Here is a 22,238-nt window from a genome sequence, read left to right as displayed (position 1 = left end):
GCTGAGTTGGTGCTCGGTCAGCCGCTTCGCGTACCTGGTGAATTTCTGCCAGACGGTTTGGACGCTCCGCCCTTTTCCTTTTTGTCGGGGGGGCCCCTGAGCCCTGCACCGGTTCACCACTGTGTTCCCAAGGTATTCGTGCCGTCCGCGCTTATGTCAGCCCGTTTTGTTTTTGTGCGCCACGATGCCCACCGCTCGCCCTTGCAGCCACCGTATGACGGCCCGTTTAGGGTGCTGGAGCGCGGCGATAAGAGTTTTGTGCTTGATATGGGTGGGCGAAGGGAGTGCGTCTCGGTAGATAGGCTAAAACCAGCTCATTTGGTTGCAGGCGATGTGCTGTTGCCGGCCCACGTCCCTCGCCGCGGTCGCCCTCCAAAGTCCACGCCCTCACTTCCGCGCGACGACGTTGTGTGTCGTGCTCCCGCTCCTGTCTCGCCTGACCCCCCTGCCCACCGGGTTTCAACTGCACCACTAAAGGATGGCCTGCGTAGTAGTCGATGTGGCAGGCCGGTGAAGCCCCCTGTGAGGTTTTTGTTCTGAGCGACCTTCTGGGTGTTCGGGGGGGGGGCTGTGTGGCGGACATTAGGACCATGCCTCTCACCCAGCAGGCATCCCGTTTGGGGGCGTATTCATGTTAATGTTTGTTGGCGCGAATTTGTGATTGTGCGTTATTCTGTTGTTGGCAGTCTTGGAATAAAGACGTGTTCACAGTCAGTCGTGTGTGCTCATTTCAACTGCCACAATATCAGCAAATATGTACAATGATTTGTTGGCACATACACATGGTTAAATGCGGACAAAAATCCGTGGATGGGCGACCTGTAAAAACTGGACCTTTTCTTACAGGTGACGTTTGCTACAGTCCTGCCGCGGACGACTCGCAAATGCGTGTGCTGATTTGCAAATGCGTGTCAGGAGACTTGTGTGTGGCTCCGTAGCTACACATTCGGACCACATGGGGGCACTAATATTATACCAGCCCCGTACCACCAATATATACACCAATAACTTGGGGGGGCGTTCACTGCTATCCACCCATGGTCATGTACCATTTATTTGACATTATTTAAATTAAATTGGAATAAATGGAAGAATAAAGTGGAACTAATAAAATAAGAACCAATGATATAACCAGTGAAGCTAAAAAAAATGAATGAAGCTTCTCCACACCTGCTAATTGCCACATTAACTATACTTCCCTTTATTGCATTCAGTAAACACCATTTTTTAAAATTGATTCATTAACTTTTTATTTAGTAAACACTCACTGCACCAACCCAACCGGACTGCATCGGGTCATCTGTCTGCTACACCTGTAGACTACGAGAGTCCCCTTTTGGTCTTAATGTGGAGCTCCGGAGCCACACTCAAGTCTCCAGACACGCATTTGCAAATTGCCACACGCATTTGCGAGTCGTCCACGGCGAGACTGTAGCAACACCCAAAGGCAGGGGACGCTGAATGTTGGCATTTTGTGCTCTCAGCCTGTCAGGCGAATATGTGGGAATTTATAAAAAAGCAGCTCGCATACTTGCTTACATTTGTCAAAAGTTTTTTTTATTTTTGCGGTGCAAAAGCTTACAGCACCTGGTATTCCCAGGCGGTCTCCCATCCAAGTACTAACCAGGCCCGACCCTGCTTAGCTTCCGAGATCGGACGAGATCGGGTGTTCTCAGGGTAGTATGGCCGTAAGCGAGAATTCCTTTCAAAATTTTGCATTTTATACATGTTGTCTTTATTGTGGCAAATACTTCAATCCAAAAACACGTAACAAGAATCTGAAACTATAACCACAGTCACAAATGTGTCACAACAATCTACAATGCATGATGATTGAAGTCACAGATATATGACAAATATCAGCAAATGTGTACAATGATTTGTTGGCACATACACATGGTTAAATGCGGACAAAAATCCGTAGATGGGCGACCTGTAAAAACGGGACCTTTTCTTACAGGTGACGTTTGCTACAGTCCTGCCGCGGACGACTCGCAAATGCGTGTGCTGATTTGCAAATGCGTGTCAGGAGACTTGTGTGTGGCTCCGTAGCTACACATTCGGACCACATGGGGGCACTAATATTATACCAGCCCCGTACCACCAATATATACACCAATAACTTGGGGGGGCGTTCACTGCTATCCACCCATGGTCATGTACCATTTATTTGACATTATTTAAATTAAATTGGAATAAATGGAAGAATAAAGTGGAACTAATAAAATAAGAACCAATGATATAACCAGTGAAGCTAAAAAAAATGAATGAAGCTTCTCCACACCTGCTAATTGCCACATTAACTATACTTTCCTTTATTGCATTCAGTAAACACCATTTTTTTAAATTGAATCATTAACTTTTTATTTAGTAAACACTCACTGCACCAACCCAACCGGACTGCATCGGGTCATCTGTCTGCTACACCTGTAGACTACGAGAGTCCCCTTTTGGTCTTAATGTGGAGCTCCGGAGCCACACTCAAGTCTCCAGACACGCATTTGCAAATTGCCACACGCATTTGCGAGTCGTCCACGGCGAGACTGTAGCAACACCCAAAGGCAGGGGACGCTGAATGTTGGCAATTTGTGCTCTCAGCCTGTCAGGCGAATATGTGGAAATTTATAAAAAAGCAGCTCGCATACTTGCTTACATTTGTCAAAAGTTTTTTTTATTTTTGCGGTGCAAAAGCTTACAGCACCTGGTATTCCCAGGCGGTCTCCCATCCAAGTACTAACCAGGCCCGACCCTGCTTAGCTTCCGAGTTCGGACGAGATCGGGGGTTCTCAGGGTAGTATGGCCGTAAGCGAGAATTCCTTTCAAAATTTTGCATTTTATACATGTTGTCTTTATTGTGGCAAATACTTCAATCCAAAAACACGTAACAAGAATCTGAAACTATAACCACAGTCACAAATGTGTCACAACAATCTACAATGCATGATGATTGAAGTCACAGATATATGACAAATATCAGCAAATGTGTACAATGATTTGTTGGCACATACACATGGTTAAATGCGGACAAAAATCCGTAGATGGGCGACCTGTAAAAACGGGACCTTTTCTTACAGGTGACGTTTGCTACAGTCCTGCCGCGGACGACTCGCAAATGCGTGTGCTGATTTGCAAATGCGTGTCAGGAGACTTGTGTGTGGCTCCGTAGCTACACATTCGGACCACATGGGGGCACTAATATTATACCAGCCCCGTACCACCAATATATACACCAATAACTTGGGGGGGCGTTCACTGCTATCCACCCATGGTCATGTACCATTTATTTGACATTATTTAAATTAAATTGGAATAAATGGAAGAATAAAGTGGAACTAATAAAATAAGAACCAATGATATAACCAGTGAAGCTAAAAAAAATGAATGAAGCTTCTCCACACCTGCTAATTGCCACATTAACTATACTTTCCTTTATTGCATTCAGTAAACACCATTTTTTTAAATTGAATCATTAACTTTTTATTTAGTAAACACTCACTGCACCAACCCAACCGGACTGCATCGGGTCATCTGTCTGCTACACCTGTAGACTACGAGAGTCCCCTTTTGGTCTTAATGTGGAGCTCCGGAGCCACACTCAAGTCTCCAGACACGCATTTGCAAATTGCCACACGCATTTGCGAGTCGTCCACGGCGAGACTGTAGCAACACCCAAAGGCAGGGGACGCTGAATGTTGGCATTTTGTGCTCTCAGCCTGTCAGGCGAATATGTGGGAATTTATAAAAAAGCAGCTCGCATACTTGCTTACATTTGTCAAAAGTTTTTTTTATTTTTGCGGTGCAAAAGCTTACAGCACCTGGTATTCCCAGGCGGTCTCCCATCCAAGTACTAACCAGGCCCGACCCTGCTTAGCTTCCGAGTTCGGACGAGATCGGGGGTTCTCAGGGTAGTATGGCCGTAAGCGAGAATTCCTTTCAAAATTTTGCATTTTATACATGTTGTCTTTATTGTGGCAAATACTTCAATCCAAAAATACGTAACAAGAATCTGAAACTATAACCACAGTCACAAATGTGTCACAACAATCTACAATGCATGATTGAAGTCACAGATATATGACAAATATCAGCAAATGTGTACAATGATTTGTTGGCACATACACATGGTTAAATGCGGACAAAAATCCGTGGATGGGCGACCTGTAAAAACTGGACCTTTTCTTACAGGTGACGTTTGCTACAGTCCTGCCGCGGACGACTCGCAAATGCGTGTGCTGATTTGCAAATGCGTGTCAGGAGACTTGTGTGTGGCTCCGTAGCTACACATTCGGACCACATGGGGGCACTAATATTATACCAGCCCCGTACCACCAATATATACACCAATAACTTGGGGGGGCGTTCACTGCTATCCACCCATGGTCATGTACCATTTATTTGACATTATTTAAATTAAATTGGAATAAATGGAAGAATAAAGTGGAACTAATAAAATAAGAACCAATGATATAACCAGTGAAGCTAAAAAAAATGAATGAAGCTTCTCCACACCTGCTAATTGCCACATTAACTATACTTCCCTTTATTGCATTCAGTAAACACCATTTTTTTAAATTGATTCATTAACTTTTTATTTAGTAAACACTCACTGCACCAACCCAACCGGACTGCATCGGGTCATCTGTCTGCTACACCTGTAGACTACGAGAGTCCCCTTTTGGTCTTAATGTGGAGCTCCGGAGCCACACTCAAGTCTCCAGACACGCATTTGCAAATTGCCACACGCATTTGCGAGTCGTCCACGGCGAGACTGTAGCAACACCCAAAGGCAGGGGACGCTGAATGTTGGCATTTTGTGCTCTCAGCCTGTCAGGCGAATATGTGGGAATTTATAAAAAAGCAGCTCGCATACTTGCTTACATTTGTCAAAAGTTTTTTTTATTTTTGCGGTGCAAAAGCTTACAGCACCTGGTATTCCCAGGCGGTCTCCCATCCAAGTACTAACCAGGCCCGACCCTGCTTAGCTTCCGAGATCGGACGAGATCGGGCGTTCTCAGGGTAGTATGGCCGTAAGCGAGAATACCTTTCAAAATTTTACATTTTATACATGTTGTCTTTATTGTGGCAAATACTTCAATCCAAAAACACGTAACAAGAATCTGAAACTATAACCACAGTCACAAATGTGTCACAACAATCTACAATGCATGATGATTGAAGTCACAGATATATGACAAATATCAGCAAATGTGTACAATGATTTGTTGGCACATACACATGGTTAAATGCGGACAAAAATCCGTAGATGGGCGACCTGTAAAAACGGGACCTTTTCTTACAGGTGACGTTTGCTACAGTCCTGCCGCGGACGACTCGCAAATGCGTGTGCTGATTTGCAAATGCGTGTCAGGAGACTTGTGTGTGGCTCCGTAGCTACACATTCGGACCACATGGGGGCACTAATATTATACCAGCCCCGTACCACCAATATATACACCAATAACTTGGGGGGGCGTTCACTGCTATCCACCCATGGTCATGTACCATTTATTTGACATTATTTAAATTAAATTGGAATAAATGGAAGAATAAAGTGGAACTAATAAAATAAGAACCAATGATATAACCAGTGAAGCTAAAAAAAATGAATGAAGCTTCTCCACACCTGCTAATTGCCACATTAACTATACTTTCCTTTATTGCATTCAGTAAACACCATTTTTTTAAATTGAATCATTAACTTTTTATTTAGTAAACACTCACTGCACCAACCCAACCGGACTGCATCGGGTCATCTGTCTGCTACACCTGTAGACTACGAGAGTCCCCTTTTGGTCTTAATGTGGAGCTCCGGAGCCACACTCAAGTCTCCAGACACGCATTTGCAAATTGCCACACGCATTTGCGAGTCGTCCACGGCGAGACTGTAGCAACACCCAAAGGCAGGGGACGCTGAATGTTGGCATTTTGTGCTCTCAGCCTGTCAGGCGAATATGTGGGAATTTATAAAAAAGCAGCTCGCATACTTGCTTACATTTGTCAAAAGTTTTTTTTATTTTTGCGATGCAAAAGCTTACAGCACCTGGTATTCCCAGGCGGTCTCCCATCCAAGTACTAACCAGGCCCGACCCTGCTTAGCTTCCGAGTTCGGACGAGATCGGGCGTTCTCAGGGTAGTATGGCCGTAAGCAAGAATTCCTTTCAAAATTTTGCATTTTATACATGTTGTCTTTAGTGTGGCAAATACTTCAATCCAAAAATACGTAACAAGAATCTGAAACTATAACCACAGTCACAAATGTGTCACAACAATCTACAATGCATGATTGAAGTCACAGATATATGACAAATATCAGCAAATGTGTACAATGATTTGTTGGCACATACACATGGTTAAATGCGGACAAAAATCCGTGGATGGGCGACCTGTAAAAACTGGACCTTTTCTTACAGGTGACGTTTGCTACAGTCCTGCCGCGGACGACTCGCAAATGCTTGTGCTGATTTGCAAATGCGTGTCAGGAGACTTGTGTGTGGCTCCGTAGCTACACATTCGGACCACATGGGGGCACTAATATTATACCAGCCCCGTACCACCAATATATACACCAATAACTTGGGGGGGCGTTCACTGCTATCCACCCATGGTCATGTACCATTTATTTGACATTATTTAAATTAAATTGGAATAAATGGAAGAATAAAGTGGAACTAATAAAATAAGAACCAATGATATAACCAGTGAAGCTAAAAAAAATGAATGAAGCTTCTCCACACCTGCTAATTGCCACATTAACTATACTTCCCTTTATTGCATTCAGTAAACACCATTTTTTTAAATTGATTCATTAACTTTTTATTTAGTAAACACTCACTGCACCAACCCAACCGGACTGCATCGGGTCATCTGTCTGCTACACCTGTAGACTACGAGAGTCCCCTTTTGGTCTTAATGTGGAGCTCCGGAGCCACACTCAAGTCTCCAGACACGCATTTGCAAATTGCCACACGCATTTGCGAGTCGTCCACGGCGAGACTGTAGCAACACCCAAAGGCAGGGGACGCTGAATGTTGGCAATTTGTGCTCTCAGCCTGTCAGGCGAATATGTGGAAATTTATAAAAAAGCAGCTCGCATACTTGCTTACATTTGTCAAAAGTTTTTTTTATTTTTGCGGTGCAAAAGCTTACAGCACCTGGTATTCCCAGGCGGTCTCCCATCCAAGTACTAACCAGGCCCGACCCTGCTTAGCTTCCGAGATCGGACGAGATCGGGCGTTCTTTTTTTTTTTTTTTTTTTTATTATTGTAATAAAAACATCTGTACAAATAGAGGTTTGACTCAAGATCCAAACATTCGTGAACAAACATCAGTAGGGATGTCCAACGATAGACAGTCGTAACCAAGGATGCATTTTAAAAATGAAAGTCCAGACTGTTGTCAGCAGAGAAAGTTACTAGTCCGTTGTTTACTGCCAAGTCGTCTTGAAAACGTTGGGGTCGATGTTCCTGAAGATGGGTGAGATGGGAGATGACCAACGATTTGAAGATGGACCAGTGATCGCCTTTCCTTTTTTCATGCAGGTGGATGTTTCTTGTGATGACGATGGAATGACGTGCTATGGCCAAGAGCAGCTTGAGGGCTTTGACATTTAGGCCTTTCCATGGTGAAGGGATGATACCGAACAGGAGAAGCCAGGAATTCTGGTCACCGCCACCACCGACTACCGGCGAGGGGAGTTTCACCCCCAGCCTCCTGGCAATGAGATCTTCTAGTCTGGATCTGAAATGTCGCACGACTCGGCATTGGAGAATGAGATGGTGAAAATCCTCCGGTTCCTCTCCGCACACTGGACATGTCCTGTCATAGGCACTTGGTAGAAAAGCATGCAGCGTTGTACATGGAAAGATTATCCTGTGTCTTATTTTAAAATCAGTGTTACTTACCTTGGGTGGAGTACACCAGTTAAACATGTCAGCCCAGATGGACGAGGGAGCCAGGGTGGGGTATGCCTGACGCCACGCGTTTTCTGCTGTTGGCTTTTTCAGTATTTTGGTTAGCAACACATGATAGAGTAGTTTTGTTGTGCACTCTGCCAGTCTAGTCGGTCGAGCTCCAAAGGTCAGCACATAATTTAAATCTGACTTCGTGGTGGTGTCTTCACTCTGTGACATCCGCCCCAGAAGGTGCCCCCAGTGGCAATGCACGGAGTCTCTGATTTTTCCCACTGAGCGCAACACAGTGGCCCTTCGAAAGGGAACTTTGTGGAAGCGAAACAAGGTGCGAATGCGTTCAATGTTAAAATTCCCTTTCTGGTCTAATAAATCACCCATTGTTCTGATGTGTGCACTTTCTAAAACCCCACTTAACATCCTTTCCCCACTCCCTGGCTCACCGCCCAGGAGATCGGGGTTGAACCTAAGTGGAATGTTCTGCAGTTGATGGAGTGACATTGGCTCTGTCCTAACCCATGGCCGCAATGCCCACCACGCCTCTAAGATTTCTTTTTCGAAGGGGTCCAGAGGGGGGAACATCGTGCGAGGCAACATCTGGCAGAGATTGAAGACGCCGTAGCAGCCTAGACCCTCTAAAATTGGCAGAAGAAAATCCTTCCAGGGAGCTGAGAAGGCAGGATTTAAAAACTTTCTGAGCAGCTTCAAGCGTAGTGCAGCCTTTTTTGTGCCAATGTCTGTCAAATTTAAGCCACCTGCTTGGACATCACCGATCAAGGTATAGTGCCCAATGAAACCTCTTTCCCTCTTCCACATGAAATAATTAAAAGTTAAATTTAATCTATTTAAAACATTCGCGGACATGTGAGTGACAGTCAGTGAGTGAATTAATTTTAAAATACACAGGTTATTGATGACCAATATTTTCCCTTTCAGAGTTAAATTCCTGAATTTCCACATATCTAAAGTGGATTTTACTTGTGGTAAAACTGTCTCCCATTGCTGTTCATCACAACGAGAAGTGTTCTCCCCAATCCAAACACCAAGGATTTTTTGGCTGAGTGTGGCCTCTTTAAAACCCCAGGTCTTTGGCACAGCGCTGGTGGTACCAAAAACGGCCATGGTGGACTTATCAAAATTGACTTTTGCACCCGAGGCTTGGCAGAAAATGTTGAGCTCGTTGAGAGCTACACTTAGACTCTCCACGTCTCTGACAAACAGGTTTGTATCGTCCGCATACTGTAGAATCTTAACTTCGCGTCCACTGGGTGTCCAAATGCCTTTTATGCTGTTATTTTGTTTGAGGAGGGCCGCAAGTGGTTCTACAACAAGGCTAAAGAGTAGTGAGGACAGGGGGCACCCCTGTCTCACTGACCTTCCCAATTTAACAGGTCCTGTCAGTAGTCCGTTCACTTTGATTTTACTGGCTGCGTTTGCATACAGACGTTTTATCCAATTGGTAAAGGAAGACCCAAATCCAAATTTGTCAAGCACCTTCCATAAAAAAGAGTGCTCCACCCTATCAAAGGCTTTTTCGAAATCGAGGCTGACATGAATTCCGCACGAGGCAGCCATGTGTTTAGTTAAATACTTTATACTTAAAATAGTGTCTGAAATATCCCTTGTCGGAATGCTATATGACTGCGTTTCGGAGATGATGGTACCTATTACTTTTTTGAGACGAGCTGCTAAAACTTTGGCTAAGATTTTATAGTCAGTGTTCAAAAGACTAATCGGTCTATAGTTGCTCAATTGTTCAGACGCACCTTTCTTGTGTATTAACGTAACGGTACCTTCGCAAAATGATGAAGGGACCAGATCTTTTTTTTCCATGTGATGAAACAAATTGAGCAAGATAGGTGACAGCTTTTTCATAAAAGCCTTAAAGAACTCAGCCGTTAGACCATCGCAACCTGGGCTTTTTTTATTATTTAGATCTTGGATTGCCTTTGTGATTTCGAATTCGGACATTGAGTTGTCGCACATGTCTTTATCGTCCACACTCAGTACACGGTTTAAGGCGGCTATGGCCTCGGGGGCATGATCTGTCAACGGTTGTCGGAATTTGAAGAGATCAGTATAGAAAAATTCGACCTCTTCTAAAATGTCATCCATGTCCGTGACCATCGCGTGAGATTTGTGAGACCATAATTTAGATATATATGCTTTTCCTTGTTTATTTTTTTCCAGTCCCAAAAAGTACGCTGTTGATCGCTCGCCCTCTACAGCATTTTGAGCTTTGGCCCTCAGGGCTGCCCCTCTACACTTCTTTGCTTCAAGCAGCTCGAGTTTATGTTGCAGCGAGAAAAATAACGGGTCCACAGGCCCACGTGTTATCGCCGCAGATAGAGTTATTTTCAGCAATTGGTCTCTCACAGTGTTCTCCTCTAATTTTTCCACCCAAGACTTAGCTCTACAATGATTAATTGACAATTTTTTTAAACGTAGTTTGACACTTTCCCACCAGTCTGTGATCCTGTCTACATACTTAGACTCCTCCTTTATCCCATCAAGAAAATAGTTTACTTTTGAAATAAAGCTCTCATCTTCTAGAAGCGAATTATTGAAGACCCAGAGACCACCGGTCCGCCTGCTTTTGTATAGACATAGATCAAACGACAGTAGCGCGTGATCACTCTGTCCAGACCATGTGTACTTGGGATTGTCCAGTCTCTGCGCAAGGGAAGCAGACGCTAAGCACAAGTCAATGCGCGATTGTTTAAGCGTGCCCAGCACTATTTGTTTGCGCGAGAAAGCCCTCCCCCTGAGGTTTAGGGTTCTCCAGATTTCTAACATATTGTTGTTGTTGATCAAGTTCAGTAGACAATTTCTGCTGACATCATTTTTGTAGGTGTTGTTGACACTAATGTCCAATTTACTCAGGGCGACATTGAAGTCGCCAGTCATGATTGTTCTATTGTTGACAAAAGAAAACACATGTAAGAAAAAGTCTCGTCTTTTTAGCTCCAGGTTTGGTGCATGGAGGTTGATGAGTCGGAGAGGCAATGAGCCATTAAAGTCTACCACTATAAATCTGCCCTCCGGATCAGCATGCACCAGGTTGGGGTGGCCCAGTGCACAGGTCCTAGACAGGATTGCTACGCCACAAGACCTGGGGGAGCCGAAGGCTACATGTACAGAGCCACGTACCATGCGACGAATCTTGTCAACATGCTCTTGGCTCCACCAGGTCTCTTGCAGACAAAGAACATCCCACTTTGTGTTATGTAAAATGTTGTCAATTTTGAGGTTGCTCCGCAGCCCGCAGGCATTAGCTGACACAAGGAGAACAGTCATTATAAAGATAGGAGGGGAAGAGGATTATCACTTAGACTTCTTCGATCTTCCTTTTCTCAAGCCTTCAGATTGCCTCTTTTTGGGTTCCGCTGTGCTGTGTTCCATTTTGTCATCAGACAATTTACAACTGTCATGACACTTGTCGACCGGTAAGGGGGCTTCTGCCATGTGGCATTGCGGCATCATTTGGGGCAATGATGAGCCTTCAGGCTGACCAACATTCCTCCCCACCGCAGATATCTCGCTCTCTCCCGTATCGCCGGTGCACGAGGCATTTAGGGAGGTCGGCAGGGAAAAATTGATACTGCTGATTCTTTCTGGATGTTGTTTCTTCCCCGGCCTAGGGATACAACTTTCCATAGTTGTCCCCCCCCTCTCAGGGGCAGAGAGTGGAATCTGCCCAACACTCACCCCCTTCAAAGGTTCGGCCCCGGTCGACATGGGATCAGGGGTAGGGCGATGCGCACCCCCCCCGCCTCGTTCGTGAGTAGAGCTAGGATTTTGACCTATAACTCCCTCCACTACAGGCACCCTTGTCCCACACAGCACTGTATCAGAGCTCATCTCACTATTCTCAAACAGGTGAGCTTTTGAAAGGTTTGTTTCTGGCAGGCGGACAACCGGCTTTGCGATAGTGGGACTGTCTTCCATTTCTATCGGTGCGGCCACAGAAATATCCTCGCCACAAACACAAAGGACAGGGTATTGTCTGCACACACCACAACGACGAAGGTGAGTCTCATTACATTCTCTGGCATAATGCCCCTGCTTGCCACATTTCCGGCACAAGAATTCCGGACAATCCCTGTACACATGTTCCGGGGACAGGCAACCTCTACACACTTTGACCTGTCGATCATGGATCACCCTGAAATATTCAGGCCCTGAGGCAGTGATGAAGCGAGCAGAATATGGTAAAGATTTTACAGTGTCAGTAAATCTTACTTTAACAAAGCGGGTCCCGTCAGCTACATCGGTGCCCGGCCACATTTTCCTCCGTACATTGGAGGTCGCCGATACGCCCCAGGACTGAAGTTTATCATATATTTCGGAGTCTTCAATATATGCCGGCAGGTGTAGAAAGGATACGACCATTTCGTCGGTTGTTATCTCCCGACCATGTATCCGCGCCGCGCCCATCCGGAAGCCATCAAGTAGCTTCTTCTTCGCTTGAATAGAGCTAACTGTTATTTCAAATTTGTCAGAGGAAATCCTCCGACAGGCCTTAATCTGCCCACACACTTCCTTAATTCCCCTAATTAACCATAAAGGAGTGATCTCATCACCATTGTCTATGTCCAGAAATACCGTGAGGTCTTTATCAAAAATTATGCTCTCAGTCACAACATTGCTCACCATTCCATCGCTGTTCAAACCTTGTCTCTTGGTCGCCGCCAGCATGCCATCAGGCACTCGATTCAATGACTGCTCCATGGTTTGTCCTAATGAGTCCATTGAACCTGGATCCGGGAGAAAGAAGGGGGGGGGGGTGGGGAGAAGAAACAAAAGAAACCCCCCTCCACAGCACGGAGGCTGGGAGGAGAAAAAAAAAAGCTAAACAAAAACTCCCAAAAATTCAGAAAAGATTAACCAAGATTTGCCACAAAAAAGACATAAGCCAGGAGCATAGAGCTCTGACTGTCACCTCTGCACACTCACGCAGAGTGACAATCAGGCACACCTGCAATCACTCAACCAACCACACCTGGGCGTTCTCAGGGTAGTATGGCCGTAAGCGAGAATTCCTTTCAAAATTTTGCATTTTATACATGTTGTCTTTATTGTGGCAAATACTTCAATCCAAAAACACGTAACAAGAATCTGAAACTATAACCACAGTCACAAATGTGTCACAACAATCTACAATGCATGATGATTGAAGTCACAGATATATGACAAATATCAGCAAATGTGTACAATGATTTGTTGGCACATACACATGGTTAAATGCGGACAAAAATCCGTAGATGGGCGACCTGTAAAAACGGGACCTTTTCTTACAGGTGAGGTTTGCTACAGTCCTGCCGCGGACGACTCGCAAATGCGTGTGCTGATTTGCAAATGCGTGTCAGGAGACTTGTGTGTGGCTCCGTAGCTACACATTCGGACCACATGGGGGCACTAATATTATACCAGCCCCGTACCACCAATATATACACCAATAACTTGGGGGGGCGTTCACTGCTATCCACCCATGGTCATGTACCATTTATTTGACATTATTTAAATTAAATTGGAATAAATGGAAGAATAAAGTGGAACTAATAAAATAAGAACCAATGATATAACCAGTGAAGCTAAAAAAAATGAATGAAGCTTCTCCACACGTGCTAATTGCCACATTAACTATACTTCCCTTTATTGCATTCAGTAAACACCATTTTTTAAAATTGATTCATTAACTTTTTATTTAGTAAACACTCACTGCACCAACCCAACCGGACTGCATCGGGTCATCTGTCTGCTACACCTGTAGACTACGAGAGTCCCCTTTTGGTCTTAATGTGGAGCTCCGGAGCCACACTCAAGTCTCCAGACACGCATTTGCAAATTGCCACACGCATTTGCGAGTCGTCCACGGCGAGACTGTAGCAACACCCAAAGGCAGGGGACGCTGAATGTTGGCAATTTGTGCTCTCAGCCTGTCAGGCGAATATGTGGAAATTTATAAAAAAGCAGCTCGCATACTTGCTTACATTTGTCAAAAGTTTTTTTTATTTTTGCGGTGCAAAAGCTTACAGCACCTGGTATTCCCAGGCGGTCTCCCATCCAAGTACTAACCAGGCCCGACCCTGCTTAGCTTCCGAGATCGGACGAGATCGGGTGTTCTCAGGGTAGTATGGCCGTAAGCGAGAATTCCTTTCAAAATTTTGCATTTTATACATGTTGTCTTTATTGTGGCAAATACTTCAATCCAAAAACACGTAACAAGAATCTGAAACTATAACCACAGTCACAAATGTGTCACAACAATCTACAATGCATGATGATTGAAGTCACAGATATATGACAAATATCAGCAAATGTGTACAATGATTTGTTGGCACATACACATGGTTAAATGCGGACAAAAATCCGTAGATGGGCGACCTGTAAAAACGGGACCTTTTCTTACAGGTGACGTTTGCTACAGTCCTGCCGCGGACGACTCGCAAATGCGTGTGCTGATTTGCAAATGCGTGTCAGGAGACTTGTGTGTGGCTCCGTAGCTACACATTCGGACCACATGGGGGCACTAATATTATACCAGCCCCGTACCACCAATATATACACCAATAACTTGGGGGGGCGTTCACTGCTATCCACCCATGGTCATGTACCATTTATTTGACATTATTTAAATTAAATTGGAATAAATGGAAGAATAAAGTGGAACTAATAAAATAAGAACCAATGATATAACCAGTGAAGCTAAAAAAAATGAATGAAGCTTCTCCACACCTGCTAATTGCCACATTAACTATACTTCCCTTTATTGCATTCAGTAAACACCATTTTTTAAAATTGATTCATTAACTTTTTATTTAGTAAACACTCACTGCACCAACCCAACCGGACTGCATCGGGTCATCTGTCTGCTACACCTGTAGACTACGAGAGTCCCCTTTTGGTCTTAATGTGGAGCTCCGGAGCCACACTCAAGTCTCCAGACACGCATTTGCAAATTGCCACACGCATTTGCGAGTCGTCCACGGCGAGACTGTAGCAACACCCAAAGGCAGGGGACGCTGAATGTTGGCATTTTGTGCTCTCAGCCTGTCAGGCGAATATGTGGGAATTTATAAAAAAGCAGCTCGCATACTTGCTTACATTTGTCAAAAGTTTTTTTTATTTTTGCGGTGCAAAAGCTTACAGCACCTGGTATTCCCAGGCGGTCTCCCATCCAAGTACTAACCAGGCCCGACCCTGCTTAGCTTCCGAGTTCTGACGAGATCGGGCGTTCTCAGGGTAGTATGGCCGTAAGCGAGAATTCCTTTCAAAATTTTGCATTTTATACATGTTGTCTTTATTGTGGCAAATACTTCAATCCAAAAATACGTAACAAGAATCTGAAACTATAACCACAGTCACAAATGTGTCACAACAATCTACAATGCATGATTGAAGTCACAGATATATGACAAATATCAGCAAATGTGTACAATGATTTGTTGGCACATACACATGGTTAAATGCGGACAAAAATCCGTAGATGGGCGACCTGTAAAAACGGGACCTTTTCTTACAGGTGACGTTTGCTACAGTCCTGCCGCGGACGACTCGCAAATGCGTGTGCTGATTTGCAAATGCGTGTCAGGAGACTTGTGTGTGGCTCCGTAGCTACACATTCGGACCACATGGGGGCACTAATATTATACCAGCCCCGTACCACCAATATATACACCAATAACTTGGGGGGGCGTTCACTGCTATCCACCCATGGTCATGTACCATTTATTTGACATTATTTAAATTAAATTGGAATAAATGGAAGAATAAAGTGGAACTAATAAAATAAGAACCAATGATATAACCAGTGAAGCTAAAAAAAATGAATGAAGCTTCTCCACACGTGCTAATTGCCACATTAACTATACTTCCCTTTATTGCATTCAGTAAACACCATTTTTTAAAATTGATTCATTAACTTTTTATTTAGTAAACACTCACTGCACCAACCCAACCGGACTGCATCGGGTCATCTGTCTGCTACACCTGTAGACTACGAGAGTCCCCTTTTGGTCTTAATGTGGAGCTCCGGAGCCACACTCAAGTCTCCAGACACGCATTTGCAAATTGCCACACGCATTTGCGAGTCGTCCACGGCGAGACTGTAGCAACACCCAAAGGCAGGGGACGCTGAATGTTGGCAATTTGTGCTCTCAGCCTGTCAGGCGAATATGTGGAAATTTATAAAAAAGCAGCTCGCATACTTGCTTACATTTGTCAAAAGTTTTTTTTATTTTTGCGGTGCAAAAGCTTACAGCACCTGGTATTCCCAGGCGGTCTCCCATCCAAGTACTAACCAGGCCCGACCCTGCTTAGCTTCCGAGATCGGACGAGATCGGGTGTTCTCAGGGTAGTATGGCCGTAAGCGAGAATTCCTTTCAAAATTTTGCATTTTATACATGTTGTCTTTATTGTGGCAAATACTTCAATCCAAAAACACGTAACAAGAATCTGAAACTATAACCACAGTCACAAATATGTCACAACAATCTACAATGCATGATGATTGAAGTCACAGATATATGACAAATATCAGCAAATGTGTACAATGATTTGTTGGCACATACACATGGTTAAATGCGGACAAAAATCCGTAGATGGGCGACCTGTAAAAACGGGACCTTTTCTTACAGGTGACGTTTGCTACAGTCCTGCCGCGGACGACTCGCAAATGCGTGTGCTGATTTGCAAATGCGTGTCAGGAGACTTGTGTGTGGCTCCGTAGCTACACATTCGGACCACATGGGGGCACTAATATTATACCAGCCCCGTACCACCAATATATACACCAATAACTTGGGGGGGCGTTCACTGCTATCCACCCATGGTCATGTACCATTTATTTGACATTATTTAAATTAAATTGGAATAAATGGAAGAATAAAGTGGAACTAATAAAATAAGAACCAATGATATAACCAGTGAAGCTAAAAAAAATGAATGAAGCTTCTCCACACCTGCTAATTGCCACATTAACTATACTTCCCTTTATTGCATTCAGTAAACACCATTTTTTAAAATTGATTCATTAACTTTTTATTTAGTAAACACTCACTGCACCAACCCAACCGGACTGCATCGGGTCATCTGTCTGCTACACCTGTAGACTACGAGAGTCCCCTTTTGGTCTTAATGTGGAGCTCCGGAGCCACACTCAAGTCTCCAGACACGCATTTGCAAATTGCCACACGCATTTGCGAGTCGTCCACGGCGAGACTGTAGCAACACCCAAAGGCAGGGGACGCTGAATGTTGGCATTTTGTGCTCTCAGCCTGTCAGGCGAATATGTGGGAATTTATAAAAAAGCAGCTCGCATACTTGCTTACATTTGTCAAAAGTTTTTTTTATTTTTGCGGTGCAAAAGCTTACAGCACCTGGTATTCCCAGGCGGTCTCCCATCCAAGTACTAACCAGGCCCGACCCTGCTTAGCTTCCGAGATCGGACGAGATCGGGCGTTCTCAGGGTAGTATGGCCGTAAGCGAAAATTCCTTTCAAAATTTTGCATTTTATACATGTTGTCTTTATTGTGGCAAATACTTCAATCCAAAAATACGTAACAAGAATCTGAAACTATAACCACAGTCACAAATGTGTCACAACAATCTACAATGCATGATTGAAGTCACAGATATATGACAAATATCAGCAAATGTGTACAATGATTTGTTGGCACATACACATGGTTAAATGCGGACAAAAATCCGTAGATGGGCGACCTGTAAAAACGGGACCTTTTCTTACAGGTGACGTTTGCTACAGTCCTGCCGCGGACGACTCGCAAATGCGTGTGCTGATTTGCAAATGCGTGTCAGGAGACTTGTGTGTGGCTCCGTAGCTACACATTCGGACCACATGGGGGCACTAATATTATACCAGCCCCGTACCACCAATATATACACCAATAACTTGGGGGGGCGTTCACTGCTATCCACCCATGGTCATGTACCATTTATTTGACATTATTTAAATTAAATTGGAATAAATGGAAGAATAAAGTGGAACTAATAAAATAAGAACCAATGATATAACCAGTGAAGCTAAAAAAAATGAATGAAGCTTCTCCACACCTGCTAATTGCCACATTAACTATACTTCCCTTTATTGCATTCAGTAAACACCATTTTTTAAAATTGATTCATTAACTTTTTATTTAGTAAACACTCACTGCACCAACCCAACCGGACTGCATCGGGTCATCTGTCTGCTACACCTGTAGACTACGAGAGTCCCCTTTTGGTCTTAATGTGGAGCTCCGGAGCCACACTCAAGTCTCCAGACACGCATTTGCAAATTGCCACACGCATTTGCGAGTCGTCCACGGCGAGACTGTAGCAACACCCAAAGGCAGGGGACGCTGAATGTTGGCAATTTGTGCTCTCAGCCTGTCAGGCGAATATGTGGAAATTTATAAAAAAGCAGCTCGCATACTTGCTTACATTTGTCAAAAGTTTTTTTTATTTTTGCGGTGCAAAAGCTTACAGCACCTGGTATTCCCAGGCGGTCTCCCATCCAAGTACTAACCAGGCCCGACCCTGCTTAGCTTCCGAGATCGGACGAGATCGGGTGTTCTCAGGGTAGTATGGCCGTAAGCGAGAATTCCTTTCAAAATTTTGCATTTTATACATGTTGTCTTTATTGTGGCAAATACTTCAATCCAAAAACACGTAACAAGAATCTGAAACTATAACCACAGTCACAAATGTGTCACAACAATCTACAATGCATGATGATTGAAGTCACAGATATATGACAAATATCAGCAAATGTGTACAATGATTTGTTGGCACATACACATGGTTAAATGCGGACAAAAATCCGTAGATGGGCGACCTGTAAAAACGGGACCTTTTCTTACAGGTGACGTTTGCTACAGTCCTGCCGCGGACGACTCGCAAATGCGTGTGCTGATTTGCAAATGCGTGTCAGGAGACTTGTGTGTGGCTCCGTAGCTACACATTCGGACCACATGGGGGCACTAATATTATACCAGCCCCGTACCACCAATATATACACCAATAACTTGGGGGGGCGTTCACTGCTATCCACCCATGGTCATGTACCATTTATTTGACATTATTTAAATTAAATTGGAATAAATGGAAGAATAAAGTGGAACTAATAAAATAAGAACCAATGATATAACCAGTGAAGCTAAAAAAAATGAATGAAGCTTCTCCACACCTGCTAATTGCCACATTAACTATACTTCCCTTTATTGCATTCAGTAAACACCATTTTTTAAAATTGATTCATTAACTTTTTATTTAGTAAACACTCACTGCACCAACCCAACCGGACTGCATCGGGTCATCTGTCTGCTACACCTGTAGACTACGAGAGTCCCCTTTTGGTCTTAATGTGGAGCTCCGGAGCCACACTCAAGTCTCCAGACACGCATTTGCAAATTGCCACACGCATTTGCGAGTCGTCCACGGCGAGACTGTAGCAACACCCAAAGGCAGGGGACGCTGAATGTTGGCAATTTGTGCTCTCAGCCTGTCAGGCGAATATGTGGAAATTTATAAAAAAGCAGCTCGCATACTTGCTTACATTTGTCAAAAGTTTTTTTTATTTTTGCGGTGCAAAAGCTTACAGCACCTGGTATTCCCAGGCGGTCTCCCATCCAAGTACTAACCAGGCCCGACCCTGCTTAGCTTCCGAGATCGGACGAGATCGGGTGTTCTCAGGGTAGTATGGCCGTAAGCGAGAATTCCTTTCAAAATTTTGCATTTTATACATGTTGTCTTTATTGTGGCAAATACTTCAATCCAAAAACACGTAACAAGAATCTGAAACTATAACCACAGTCACAAATGTGTCACAACAATCTACAATGCATGATGATTGAAGTCACAGATATATGACAAATATCAGCAAATGTGTACAATGATTTGTTGGCACATACACATGGTTAAATGCGGACAAAAATCCGTAGATGGGCGACCTGTAAAAACGGGACCTTTTCTTACAGGTGACGTTTGCTACAGTCCTGCCGCGGACGACTCGCAAATGCGTGTGCTGATTTGCAAATGCGTGTCAGGAGACTTGTGTGTGGCTCCGTAGCTACACATTCGGACCACATGGGGGCACTAATATTATACCAGCCCCGTACCACCAATATATACACCAATAACTTGGGGGGGCGTTCACTGCTATCCACCCATGGTCATGTACCATTTATTTGACATTATTTAAATTAAATTGGAATAAATGGAAGAATAAAGTGGAACTAATAAAATAAGAACCAATGATATAACCAGTGAAGCTAAAAAAAATGAATGAAGCTTCTCCACACCTGCTAATTGCCACATTAACTATACTTTCCTTTATTGCATTCAGTAAACACCATTTTTTTAAATTGAATCATTAACTTTTTATTTAGTAAACACTCACTGCACCAACCCAACCGGACTGCATCGGGTCATCTGTCTGCTACACCTGTAGACTACGAGAGTCCCCTTTTGGTCTTAATGTGGAGCTCCGGAGCCACACTCAAGTCTCCAGACACGCATTTGCAAATTGCCACACGCATTTGCGAGTCGTCCACGGCGAGACTGTAGCAACACCCAAAGGCAGGGGACGCTGAATGTTGGCATTTTGTGCTCTCAGCCTGTCAGGCGAATATGTGGGAATTTATAAAAAAGCAGCTCGCATACTTGCTTACATTTGTCAAAAGTTTTTTTTATTTTTGCGGTGCAAAAGCTTAGAGCACCTGGTATTCCCAGGCGGTCTCCCATCCAAGTACTAACCAGGCCCGACCCTGCTTAGCTTCCGAGATCGGACGAGATCGGGCGTTCTCAGGGTAGTATGGCCGTAAGCGAGAATACCTTTCAAAATTTTACATTTTATACATGTTGTCTTTATTGTGGCAAATACTTCAATCCAAAAACACGTAACAAGAATCTGAAACTATAACCACAGTCACAAATGTGTCACAACAATCTACAATGCATGATGATTGAAGTCACAGATATATGACAAATATCAGCAAATGTGTACAATGATTTGTTGGCACATACACATGGTTAAATGCGGACAAAAATCCGTAGATGGGCGACCTGTAAAAACGGGACCTTTTCTTACAGGTGACGTTTGCTACAGTCCTGCCGCGGACGACTCGCAAATGCGTGTGCTGATTTGCAAATGCGTGTCAGGAGACTTGTGTGTGGCTCCGTAGCTACACATTCGGACCACATGGGGGCACTAATATTATACCAGCCCCGTACCACCAATATATACACCAATAACTTGGGGGGGCGTTCACTGCTATCCACCCATGGTCATGTACCATTTATTTGACATTATTTAAATTAAATTGGAATAAATGGAAGAATAAAGTGGAACTAATAAAATAAGAACCAATGATATAACCAGTGAAGCTAAAAAAAATGAATGAAGCTTCTCCACACCTGCTAATTGCCACATTAACTATACTTTCCTTTATTGCATTCAGTAAACACCATTTTTTTAAATTGAATCATTAACTTTTTATTTAGTAAACACTCACTGCACCAACCCAACCGGACTGCATCGGGTCATCTGTCTGCTACACCTGTAGACTACGAGAGTCCCCTTTTGGTCTTAATGTGGAGCTCCGGAGCCACACTCAAGTCTCCAGACACGCATTTGCAAATTGCCACACGCATTTGCGAGTCGTCCACGGCGAGACTGTAGCAACACCCAAAGGCAGGGGACGCTGAATGTTGGCATTTTGTGCTCTCAGCCTGTCAGGCGAATATGTGGGAATTTATAAAAAAGCAGCTCGCATACTTGCTTACATTTGTCAAAAGTTTTTTTTATTTTTGCGGTGCAAAAGCTTACAGCACCTGGTATTCCCAGGCGGTCTCCCATCCAAGTACTAACCAGGCCCGACCCTGCTTAGCTTCCGAGTTCGGACGAGATCGGGCGTTCTCAGGGTAGTATGGCCGTAAGCAAGAATTCCTTTCAAAATTTTGCATTTTATACATGTTGTCTTTAGTGTGGCAAATACTTCAATCCAAAAATACGTAACAAGAATCTGAAACTATAACCACAGTCACAAATGTGTCACAACAATCTACAATGCATGATTGAAGTCACAGATATATGACAAATATCAGCAAATGTGTACAATGATTTGTTGGCACATACACATGGTTAAATGCGGACAAAAATCCGTGGATGGGCGACCTGTAAAAACTGGACCTTTTCTTACAGGTGACGTTTGCTACAGTCCTGCCGCGGACGACTCGCAAATGCTTGTGCTGATTTGCAAATGCGTGTCAGGAGACTTGTGTGTGGCTCCGTAGCTACACATTCGGACCACATGGGGGCACTAATATTAT

General features: G+C 44.0%; 13 non-coding genes across 13 annotated transcripts; all 13 read right to left on the bottom strand.

The window, feature by feature from the left end:
• Positions 1–1,575: 1,575 nt before the first annotated feature.
• On the bottom strand, positions 1,576–1,694 carry LOC148330873 (5S ribosomal RNA). Its single transcript, XR_015845186.1, has one exon. It is a non-coding gene; the product is annotated as a 5S ribosomal RNA (ribosomal RNA).
• Positions 1,695–2,689: 995 nt separating this feature from the next.
• Positions 2,690–2,808, bottom strand: LOC148330872 (5S ribosomal RNA). Its single transcript, XR_015845368.1, has one exon. It is a non-coding gene; the product is annotated as a 5S ribosomal RNA (ribosomal RNA).
• Positions 2,809–3,803: 995 nt separating this feature from the next.
• LOC148330871 (5S ribosomal RNA) lies at positions 3,804–3,922 on the bottom strand. Its single transcript, XR_015845367.1, has one exon. It is a non-coding gene; the product is annotated as a 5S ribosomal RNA (ribosomal RNA).
• Positions 3,923–4,914: 992 nt separating this feature from the next.
• On the bottom strand, positions 4,915–5,033 carry LOC148330870 (5S ribosomal RNA). The gene has a single exon (XR_015845182.1). It is a non-coding gene; the product is annotated as a 5S ribosomal RNA (ribosomal RNA).
• A 995-nt stretch (positions 5,034–6,028) lies between these two features.
• On the bottom strand, positions 6,029–6,147 carry LOC148330869 (5S ribosomal RNA). Its single transcript, XR_015845219.1, has one exon. It is a non-coding gene; the product is annotated as a 5S ribosomal RNA (ribosomal RNA).
• Positions 6,148–13,936: 7,789 nt separating this feature from the next.
• On the bottom strand, positions 13,937–14,055 carry LOC148330868 (5S ribosomal RNA). The gene has a single exon (XR_015845530.1). It is a non-coding gene; the product is annotated as a 5S ribosomal RNA (ribosomal RNA).
• A 995-nt stretch (positions 14,056–15,050) lies between these two features.
• On the bottom strand, positions 15,051–15,169 carry LOC148330867 (5S ribosomal RNA). Its single transcript, XR_015845369.1, has one exon. It is a non-coding gene; the product is annotated as a 5S ribosomal RNA (ribosomal RNA).
• A 992-nt stretch (positions 15,170–16,161) lies between these two features.
• Positions 16,162–16,280, bottom strand: LOC148330866 (5S ribosomal RNA). Its single transcript, XR_015845507.1, has one exon. It is a non-coding gene; the product is annotated as a 5S ribosomal RNA (ribosomal RNA).
• Positions 16,281–17,275: 995 nt separating this feature from the next.
• Positions 17,276–17,394, bottom strand: LOC148330865 (5S ribosomal RNA). Its single transcript, XR_015845181.1, has one exon. It is a non-coding gene; the product is annotated as a 5S ribosomal RNA (ribosomal RNA).
• A 992-nt stretch (positions 17,395–18,386) lies between these two features.
• On the bottom strand, positions 18,387–18,505 carry LOC148330864 (5S ribosomal RNA). Its single transcript, XR_015845402.1, has one exon. It is a non-coding gene; the product is annotated as a 5S ribosomal RNA (ribosomal RNA).
• A 995-nt stretch (positions 18,506–19,500) lies between these two features.
• On the bottom strand, positions 19,501–19,619 carry LOC148330863 (5S ribosomal RNA). Its single transcript, XR_015845291.1, has one exon. It is a non-coding gene; the product is annotated as a 5S ribosomal RNA (ribosomal RNA).
• A 995-nt stretch (positions 19,620–20,614) lies between these two features.
• Positions 20,615–20,733, bottom strand: LOC148330862 (5S ribosomal RNA). The gene has a single exon (XR_015845480.1). It is a non-coding gene; the product is annotated as a 5S ribosomal RNA (ribosomal RNA).
• Positions 20,734–21,728: 995 nt separating this feature from the next.
• Positions 21,729–21,847, bottom strand: LOC148330861 (5S ribosomal RNA). The gene has a single exon (XR_015845208.1). It is a non-coding gene; the product is annotated as a 5S ribosomal RNA (ribosomal RNA).
• Between the last annotated feature and the right edge of the window lie 391 nt (positions 21,848–22,238).

This window comes from Idiotropiscis lumnitzeri, chromosome 9 (genome assembly GCF_059441095.1).
Source record: "Idiotropiscis lumnitzeri isolate Australia: NSW breed Sydney's pygmy pipehorse chromosome 9, RoL_Ilum_1.0, whole genome shotgun sequence".
NCBI classification, from domain to species: domain Eukaryota; kingdom Metazoa; phylum Chordata; class Actinopteri; order Syngnathiformes; family Syngnathidae; genus Idiotropiscis; species Idiotropiscis lumnitzeri.
Note: the sequence above shows the minus strand (reverse complement) of the source record. Positions and strands in the feature narration are given on the sequence as shown.